This window comes from Notolepis coatsorum (assembly GCF_963971535.1).
Source record: "Notolepis coatsorum genome assembly, chromosome: 18".
Taxonomy (NCBI): domain Eukaryota; kingdom Metazoa; phylum Chordata; class Actinopteri; order Aulopiformes; family Paralepididae; genus Notolepis; species Notolepis coatsorum.
This window is the reverse complement of record NC_140182.1, coordinates 87213650-87224493: the sequence shown is the minus strand read 5'-3', so window position 1 is coordinate 87224493 and position 10844 is coordinate 87213650.

The window sequence follows — 10844 nt, the reverse complement described above, 5'->3', positions numbered from 1 at the left end:
ATCCCTCTGCCTGTGGTGACCGTGGTGACCAACGCTGATGCCCAGTGAGTCCCTGATAAATCCTCTCTCTCAATCTTGATTCTTGGCCCAATCTTCCACACACACACACCCACACACACACACACACACACACACACACACACACACACACACACACACACACACACACACACACACACACACACACACACACACACACACACACACACACACACACACACACACACACACACACACACACACACACACACACACACACACACACACACACACACAAATATACGGTATTGTTCTTTGAATCTAAGACCCCCCCCTCAAGACAAACAACAAACAAACAAAAAAACACTTGTTCCGCAAACTGTCAATCTAGTTCCCTTCCCCTTTTTGTTGAAAACATCTCCTTCTTCACTACTTGTTTACATCACTCTGTGTCATTGAAGCTCGTTTTCAGGCAAACAGCGATTTCCCCTAATTGTGTTTGTGCATCAGAATGTGTGAGAAACTTTGAGCTTGGTGGTGTGATGTGTGATGGTGCGCTGGGTGCCATATGCTACGTGCGTGTGTGTATGTGTGTGTGTGTGTGTGTGTGTGTATATATTTCTGAGAGTTATTGGTTGACTTTTCCCACTCATGAAGATGAGACCATAACAAACATCTGTCCTAATCATAGCCCAAGGCAGATTGACTCTCTCTCTCTCTCTCTCTCTCTCTCTCTCTCTCTCTCTCTCTCTCTCTCTCTCTCTCTCTCTCTCTCTCTCTCTCTCTCTCTCTCTCTCTCTCTCTCTCTCTCTCTCTCCTCCACGGCCCCCAAACTCTTTCCTATCCATCGCCTCCTTCTCTGACCCTCCTTTCTCTTCTCCGGTTGAATACCGTCTTCTCCCTGCTCCTCACTCAGAACCTCCAGGGTCTTTTGTTAAGCCGGAGAGCCCTCTCCTAGCCCGCTCTCTAAGTGAAGCTGTTTTGTTGAACTCTCTCCAGGGTTAAAGAGACTCTTGAGGGCCGCGGTCATACCAGGTACAGAGAGTTATAAAGGGGATTATCCTTTTTTGGTATTGAAGCACATGTAAAAGGAAGGCCGTCTCAAAATGCGGGACATGGATGGTTACTGGATGGCTTGTTGCTACTGTGCATGCCCAGCGCGGCTCCAGGCAGACGGGAGCAGTTTGAATGATATGAATACATGGATGTTGGACACTCTATGTTGATTATGAATGTGTATCCTTTCCTTACCTTTTACTTACCATTCCTTCATATGAAGTGATGCTCAAATAAAACATAACTGAATATCTTTACATTTTGAAAAGCATTCTCTGCAATTGCCGCAACAAAACATTTAAATAAATGTATGATCAGAGGCTTCTCTCTCATCATTGTAAAGAGTTGTTTTTTGCCTTTTTATTTATTCAACAACATCAACAGTCCAACATCCCCATGGCTGTGTCTGTTTGGTAACTTTGCGCTGTGGGCTGTCGGCGGAGGTGTTTACAGGGGGCGCAGAGCGGCAGGACTTTGCTCTGTCAACGTGTCAACAGTGGTGTTTGTCCAGGCCCCGCTTCCCACTGAGACCAAATCATCAGGCTTTATTGCATCACCATTAGGACCTAATATGCTGAGAGTGAGCATGTGATACAAGTCCCGAGGGAGTGTTAGATGATGTTTAATAGACTATGAGTGCATTGTGTACATAGCCTATGTAGGCCGGTAGTGTTTATTTTGTGTGTTTTTTTTGGGACGGTGCATCCTTTGTGTGCCCAAGGCAGAGAGAGAGCCAGAGCACTAAGTATTCCATTGTATTTTTAATACACATATGACGATAAAGTTGAACTTGAACTTGACCTATGGGGTTTGATAAAGCATGTGGACTGCTGTGAAATGCAGGGTATGTGTGTGTGTCTGTTTTCTCCTTCAGGCATAATACTTGTTGTCATTCCTCAGTATATACCATACAGCTGGCACCCCCCCCCCCCCCCCTCCCCTCCTGCCTCAGGCAGCGTTGAGATATGACTGTTGCTTTGAGCTGTATGACCTACGCTGTGTGTATAGAACTCAGTTCTATGTCCACTAACTCTAACTCTACAGTTTATCCTTCTATAAAAGGCTATATACTTTATTTCTATTTCGGTTTAAATTGAATTATTGGTCTATATTTTCTGCCAAGTTATTTTTGAGTCAACAGTGAGTTGGTTATTTTACACAATATGCCTCATATGGGTCACAGGTGTGTGGCCTTGGTCAGCAACAAGATTCAAGATTCAAGATTCAATAGTTTTATTTCAAACCACAGTCTTAGTTTGGCTACATTTTCCGTTGTCCCCACTGACATTTGAATTTTTTTTATGAAACAACAGCCAGAAACTGTACACTGTTTGAAAAGGAGATGGGAGAAGCAAGGCTTATCCGTTTCCATCCCCCACCACATAACTAATTGCAAGATTACATATACTTCAGCAAGTACAATACGACACGATTTACAATACACAACATATGATACAATACAATTTGTAAATACTTCAACCACACACAACACAATCACACACACACACACACACACACACACACAACACAATCACACACACACACACACACACACACACACACACACACACACACACACACACACACACACACACACACACACACACACACACACACACACACACACACACACACACACACACACACACACACACACACACACACACGGTGGTGTAGTGGTTAACACTGTCGCCTCACAGCAAGAAGGTCCAGGGTTTGATTCCCGCTTGGGGACCAGGTTTCCATGATGCCAGTTACCCAGGTGGGGTATCTCCCAGGCCTTTCTGTGTGGAGTTTGCATGTTCTCCCCGTGCTCGCAAGGGTTTCCCCCCGATAAGATAAACCCAATGGAAAAACATGCACAACAACAAGATTGCTAACGCTGTGGCGTCCTTGACGAAGACGGACAGGAGCACTTGGATTGGTCCCCTGGCGCGGCTCACGTTGACGCCTGTCTGCTCCCGGCTGCCCTTGGGGGGGAAGGACGACGGGATGGGTTAATCGCAGATATGAATTGCATGCATGCATCGCATGTGTGCCAATTGATGACCTCGGAGCAGGTCCTAAATTATTATTATATTCTATCGTAACTTGGATCGGTGTGTCATAACTACGGTTTCCAAAAATCATTAGTTTTGTTTTGTTCAAATTTAGAGACAATCTGTTTATGTCAAACCACTTTTTTTATTTGACCAATTCACTTATGGTTTCATTCAAAATCTGTTGTAAACTCTCACCAGAGTAAATCATATTTGTATCGTCTGCAAAAAGCACAAATTTCATTGTTTCAGATACTTTACCGATATCGTTAATGTACAAAAGAAACAAAACTGGACCCAGAATTGAACCTTGTGGTAAGCCACACCTAATATGCATGTTTGTTGAGATGGCACTGCCCATTTGAACAAATTGATTTTCTATTACTCAAGTAATTAAAAAAAAAAAATAAAATGTGTGGATCTTTTTCCCCCTCCTTTTTCCTCCATTTTTCTCCCATCCCAATGTTAGTCGTTATGCCAATTCCCAATCCCCTTCCTGGTCGCTGCGCACCTACCCCCTACAGTCGGTCTGGGAGAGTGGAGGCTATCACATGCTTCCTCCGACACATGTGTAGCCAATCAACCGCTTCTTTTCACCTGGCAGCGCGGACTCTCACTGAGAGGGTGTAACGTGTGGAAGGATCACACTACCCCCCTTAGATCCTTTCCTCGTTGAGCAGGCGCCCCGACCGAACTGTAGGAGTCGCTGTTTACAATGACCAGGACCCACCCACCAGCTTTCCCACCCCTAACACTGCCAATTGTGTTAGTATGAACGACCAGCCAAGCTGGTAGCAACGCCGAGAGCTGGGCTCGAACCCAGCGTCTCCTGCGTTGGTGGCGAGTGCCTTGCCCACTACACCACCTAGCCGCCCTTACTCAAGTAACTTTTAATCCATTCAAGTTCAAGTTTCAAGTTTCTTTAATAGTTGTCATACAGAAGTACAGAATACTTTCATACAAAATGCTTCTTACTGTTACGCTCCAGAGACTGTGCTAGACAAGATAGTATCAAATAACATAGTATAGCATGTAATTTAGAAGAAGAAAATGAGGTCACAGTGTTCGGTATAGACATATGTACAATGTTCGATGCAGAATAGACGTAACTGAGTTACCATATAATATACAATACTATGCAGTGTACTAATGTACAGTACTATATAGTGCAAAGCAGAAATGGGATGAGGTACAATTTAGGTACAATTTACAGTAAGGTGTACGAGTTGTAGTGCAATCCTTCATCAATAAATATAAAGTGTGGGGAGTGGGTGCTACAGTGTGTTTGTTTAAAGTGGGTGTGTGCTATAAAGTGTGTGGAGTGGGTGCTACAGTGTGTTTGTTTAAAGTGAGTGTGTGCGTGTGGATGTGTGTGCTATGTGCGTTTGGTGGTTGTTGTTGTGTAGTGTTCATTGTTCGTTTAGCAGCCTGATGGCCTGGGGATAGAAGCTTCTAATTCCAATGCTATACCCCTAATGCCATATCTTTCCATCTTTTTAATTAAAATACTATGGTCAATCATATCAAACGCTTTTTGAAGGTCAATGAAAATTCCCAGTACATGATGTTTTTTGTCAATTGAAGTTGTGTTTCTCAATGAACTCTTCAAGTCTTGTTACATACATTTTCTCCAGAATCTTAGAAAATTGGGAGAGCAGAGAAACCGGCCTATAATTTGTAAACTGGTGTTTGTCCCCAACCCATTAGGGCCCACCGTGACACAGGTGTCACATGTACTTTACATGTTCTGGAAATTTCCATATAAAGCTTTTTCCTTGATTTTACCTCATGAAGTCCCAAAGGGACACCAGTGGAACATCCTGGTGGGGTCATGTGACAGATCATGTGATGTTGTGCTCCCATAAACCACCTTTCCACAATGATGACTGATGGTGGTGACTAAATGACAGAAGTAGCTAGCATTCAAAAGCTAGATTCTTGTTGCTAAAAGGTAAGATTAGCCCATTTAAGAATTATAATGCTTACATAACATGGTCTTTATGATATATATAACCTGTTGTGAACACATTTCTTGAATAAAATGATAAAGAAAACAATTGATAAAAATCGCTGTGACAAAAACGAAAACCCTTGATGACCCTCCCAGAGCTTGGATAGGAGTGGGTCTGAGATGGCCAGAAGATGCAGAGCGTAGGGGTCTTGAGGGTGTGTAGTTAGAGACCATTGACCGGAGGTAGGCGGGAGTGATTCCCTTTGCTGCACGGTATGCCAGGTCGAGGGCCTTGAAGCGGATTTGTGCAGCAATGGGGAGCCAGTGCAGGTCCCTAAGAAGTGGGGTGACATGGGCCGACTTCGGTAGGTTTGAGATCAGGCGGAGGCCAGCAAGCAGTGCGTTGCAGTAGTCGAGGCAGGAGATGACTGTTGATTGGACGAGGAGTTGGGTGGCTTCTTTTGTCAGGAAGGGGCAGATCCTTCTGACATTGCTCAGGAGGAATCTGCAGGTTCTGGTTGTCGCTGCGATGTGAGCAGAGAAGTTCAACTGGTCGTCGAGGACACCACCAAGGTTCTTGGCGGTCGGGGACGCGGTCACAGCTGCATTCTCGACTGTGAAGGAAAGGTTGGTCAGGGGGGAGGATTTGGCTGGCAGGTGGAGCAATTCTGTTTTGCTTAGGTTCAGTTTGAGGTGGTTGGTCGTCATCCAGGTGCAGATGTCGGACAGACAGGCCGAGATCCGCTCAGAGACGTGGATATCTGAGGGAGGGAAGGAGAGGAAGAGTTGAGTATCATCGGCATAACAATAATACGAGAAGGCATGAGACGTGATAATGTTACCCAGTGATTTAGTGTAGAGGGAGAAGAGAAGGGGTCCTAGGACCGAGCCCTGGGGGACACCCGTCTGCAGGGGGCGGGTGGCCGACAGGGTCCCTCTCCATGATAATTGGTAGGAGCGGTCATTGAGGTATGATGTCAGCCATGTCAGCACAGAGCCAGCCACTCCCATTCCTGCGAGGGCCGCGAGGAGGATATGATTGTTGACTGTGTCGAAGGCTGCAGATAGATCTAGGAGAATCAGGACAGAGGAGAGGCCTTTCGCTTTTGCTAAGTGAAGTGCCTCTGTGACCGCAATGAGGGCCGTTTCTGTGGAGTGGCCAGTCGGAAGCCTGACTGATTAGGGTCTAGGAGGTCATTCTGTAAGAGATAAGCAGTAAGTTGGTTGGATACAGCACGTTCAAGTGTTTTAGAAAGGAAGGAGAGATGAGAGACAGGACGATAGTTGCCTATGACGGTGGGGTTCAGGGTTGGTTTTTTTTATGAGCGGTGTGACTCTGGCTTGTTTGAGGGAGGTGGGGACCACCTCCGAGTTGCAGTTTTCATCATGCGAGGAAATGTTCCCGATTGTAAAGACAAATTACAGATAATGTGTGAATGGTTCTACAATTCCTTCTTCTACATTCTTAATCACGGTCATGTCAATGTCATTCCAATCCATTGATGTTTTATTTTTACAGTTCTTAAGTACGGCCATGATTGCATTTTCATCTGTTGGAGTAAGAAACATAGAGCTTTGGTTTCTTTGTATTTTATTTTTTTATTATTTTTAAACAAACACATAAACAAACATGACAACACACGATAAGATATACAAGCATTAATTGTCAGAGCACATCCAATGAGATCACATTTTAGTTAATTGTCTTATATAAGATATACCCCTAATACCTGTTATCTAAAAAACCTACACACATATGCTCCAGCTCGAACCCCCCCCCTCCCGGACCCCACCTTGAGAAGTACCTCCACTATCCCTCGCACCTAACCAGACACTACCATTATAAGCTAGCTTTTATTCTCTCCACCACTTCTAACCACATTGACATTTTGGATTCATTGAGACCCAGAATTCTTGCTGTAGATATTTCTTGATAAATCACATCGAGATATGTGAGAAACCAAACTTTACGGCAAATTTTTTCCGGTTGAAACCAGCGTGATGCGATCAGCTTTTTAGCTACTGTGATACCCGATAAAACCAATCTCTTTAGCTGTGGTTTCTATGGATCAAGTCTTCTACACCCACATTTTGTGTCGGACCGCTCTCTATGATTTTTTCAGCTAGACTAGGTCCAACCCCTACAAAGAACCTGTTAAAGCCATCGTCCACTTCCTCCATATTACTTATTTTCCTGCCGTCTGCAATGAAGTAATTTGGATACAGTCCACAATTTGGCCCTTTTTTTTCTCCACTTTTTCTCCTCCATTTTTCTATTTTTCTCCCATCCCAATTTAGCCGTGCCAATTCTCCCCTCCCCTGTCTTGATCATTGCTCGCATGTGCCCCCCACTGGCCGGTCGTAGAGAGGATAGAAGCCCATCACATGTCCCCTCCGATACATGTGGAGGCAGCCAGTCACATCTTTTCACCTGCCAGCACGGACTCTCATTTGGCGAGGAGTAACGTGTAGGAGGCTCACACTGCCCCGCCATTTTCCTGTCTCTGTTGTGCAGGCGCCCTGACCGACCTGTAGGAGTCGCTGTTTACAACGTCCAGATTACTACCCATCGACTTCCCACCCGCTAACTCTGCCAATTGAGTTAGTATGACGGCCGGCCCAAGCCAGAGGCAACGCTGACAGCCGGATTCGATACCGGTGTCTCTTGCATTGGTGACGAGCGCAATGTCCGCTGTGCCACCCAGTCTCCCTCATTTGGCCCTTTTCTTACAATGTCATTAAGCACTTTCCAGATACCCTTGCTATCATGTTTGTTCCTTGTTGATGTTTGCAACCTCTCTTTACACTCAGTTATGTCATTTGGCATCAGCGGTTTAATTTTCTAACTCCCATTACTGCTCATCTATGGGGCCAGTCGGTACAGCCAAGTGTTCACCCGGGCCAATTGGCCTCAATTAGATTTCATGTATTTATATTAGTGGTGGGACTCGATAAAAAATGCTTATCGAATTATTTCGTGACTTTATAGTTAATTCATCTAAATTAATCACACTTTAATCGCATATCAATATTTGATGCGAAAAGCTAAATTTTTCAATTCAAATTAATTTTGCTATACGAGTGAATCAATGAATATACTGTACATTATACATACGTTTAAGCAGCAACATCCTGTATTAGCTACTACACAGACCAATGCAATTTTTAACAAAGTGCAGCAATTTTAGGAATAATATATATATAGCGCAAAGGACCTTTTGTAAACTCAAGCACTTTCGAGGTAAAAGTAAAACGCAGTACTTTCAAGTACATTCCAGAACAGTTGACCATTGGGAAAAAAAACCTCTTGATTGATCTCAATTTCTCTTATTTAATATTTTTTTATGAACAAACCAGACTAAGAAAAAAAGTAATTAGCTATTTATTATACTTTATACTTATAGCACATGCATGAGTCTGGTCTCCTTTGAAAGGTAACATTCTTACACAATAAAGAAAAATCATCATTCGATTAAATGCATACGTTTTTTTTTACTTTTAAGTCTTTCTGTAGTTAATTAATCGAAATTAATGTGATAAAGTCCCAGCCCTAATTTATATGTAATTTGGTTCTTTCAGAAGGCCTGCACAGAGACCCGCTATGGACTTGTGTAAAGTGTAAAGACGACTTTGTGTGTGTGACAAGGGGGAGAGAAGGAGCCTGTGTGTGTGTGTGTGTATGTGTGTGTGTGTGTGTGTGTGTGTGTGTGTGTGTGTGTGTGTGTGTGTGTGTGTGTGTGTGTGTGTGTGTGTGTGTGTGTGTGTGTGTGTGTGTGTGTGTGTGTGTGTGTGTGTGTGTGTGTGTGTGTGTGTGTGTGTGTGTGTGCGTGCGTGCGTGTGTGTACTTCTAGAGAGAGGTGGAGAGAACCTGTGTGTCTCCTTATTTCTCAGTGTACAGTATGCACAATATATATATAACTATATCGTATATTCTTCACGTTCCAGGGCGTTCTCCTCTCTCCCCCTGACCTCCTCACCACTCCTCCCAGGACCCCCCCCCCTTCCCCCTCTTACCCGCTAATCCAATATCACCTCCAACACCCCTCCTTCCCTCGCCGTTCCTCCTTCGATTCATTCTCTTTTCTTCTCCGCTCTCTCCCTCCTGAAAAGTAAAAAGCCCCAGTGGGCCTTTTGTCCAAAGGGAACACAGAATGCCTCCTCTTCTTCTCTGGCAGTCTGTTGACCTGGCCCGCTGGTGGCTCGGCTCCAGGCCTGTGTCTCCAGTCCAAACAGCACTTGAATTCCACAAGGTACACAACTCTCTCTCTCTCTCTCTCTCTCTCTCTCTCTCTCTCTCTCTCTCTCTCTCTCTCTCTCTCTCTCTCTCTCTCTCTCTCTCTCTCTCTCTGCTTCCCCACTGCTCCATCCCTCCGCCCTGATGCTATTTACTGCTCAGCGGATAGACCAGGGAAAAGCCACTGAACTGTGACATACTGTATCATAAAGGCTGTGACCCAGCTAGCCACTACCCCGAACCTCATAATTAATCTCCAATTTGATAGGCCCTGCCCCCTGCCACTCAGTCCATCCAGGCCAGTGTCCTCTTTGTGATTTCCCCCCGGGTCATGTTTTTGTCTATAAAAAAAAGAATAATCTATGAGGTTTGTTTTTGACACATGGAATGAGCATGATTTTACAGTGTCCCCTGTGTCTTTAAGAACACTGCACTGTGTCAACACCAGCATCTGGTTCTGTATCAGTGAAATTGTCCCAGGATCAGGTGATATGAATGTGATATTTTAGGTCTTATGATGCAGAGTGTTGTGGGTGCAGCTAAGAGTGTGATGCCCAGACATGTCTGGTGCTCTGAACAGAGATGGTTTGGAAAGGAGACGGCGCAACTCCTGAGTAATTTCCTGTCATTCGTCACATGACCTTAAAAGAGACCAGCGTTCTCACAAGTGAACCAATAGGGATAGCTGCAACGTGAAGGTACCACCCACTGTTCTGTTTCCACCCCACTGTCGCTGCTTTGGATGCGTTATCCTTCTTCTTGTACTGTCTTTGACTCTAATAATAACCCTCTTGCTTCCAGACAGTAGATGGTGCTCTTCTTTTACAGTATGCACACTACTACACACACAGGGCTAGGACGGAGCATTTGGTGTTTGAAACTGTATTTTAATTTGATTGTTGAGGGAAATAAATCAGTTTCACACATCCTGTTGTTCATTCGTTGGTTCCGGTAGGCCAGTATTGACCGTATCAGTGGGACTCGGGATGACCCGGAGCAGTCTCGGTTGAATGGGATTTGCCAAAATTGTTTGCTTGAAACGCAGACTGTTTGAATCCCAAGGTGATTGTACTAATCTAGCAGGCTGTCATTTAAAATGACGAGAGTTGTATTTTGTGCCACAATTCGTTTTTCTTTTTTTATGTATTTAAAAAAAAATTAACATACATACACTTGAGAAGCACATGTTGATAGGATCTTACAGGGCTCCAGACTAACTCTTTCCACACACACACACACACACACACACACACACACACACACACGCGCACACACACACATGCACACACACACAGACACACACACACACACACTCACACACACACACACACACACACACACACACACATACACACACACACACACACACACACACACACACACACACACACACACACACACACACACACACACACACACACACACACACACACACACACACACACACACACACACACACACACACACACACACACACACACACACACACACACACACACACAGGCTCCTTCTCTCCCCCTTGTCATACACACAAAGTCATCTTTACACTTAAGTCACTTTCTTTAGTCAATACAAAATTATTGGA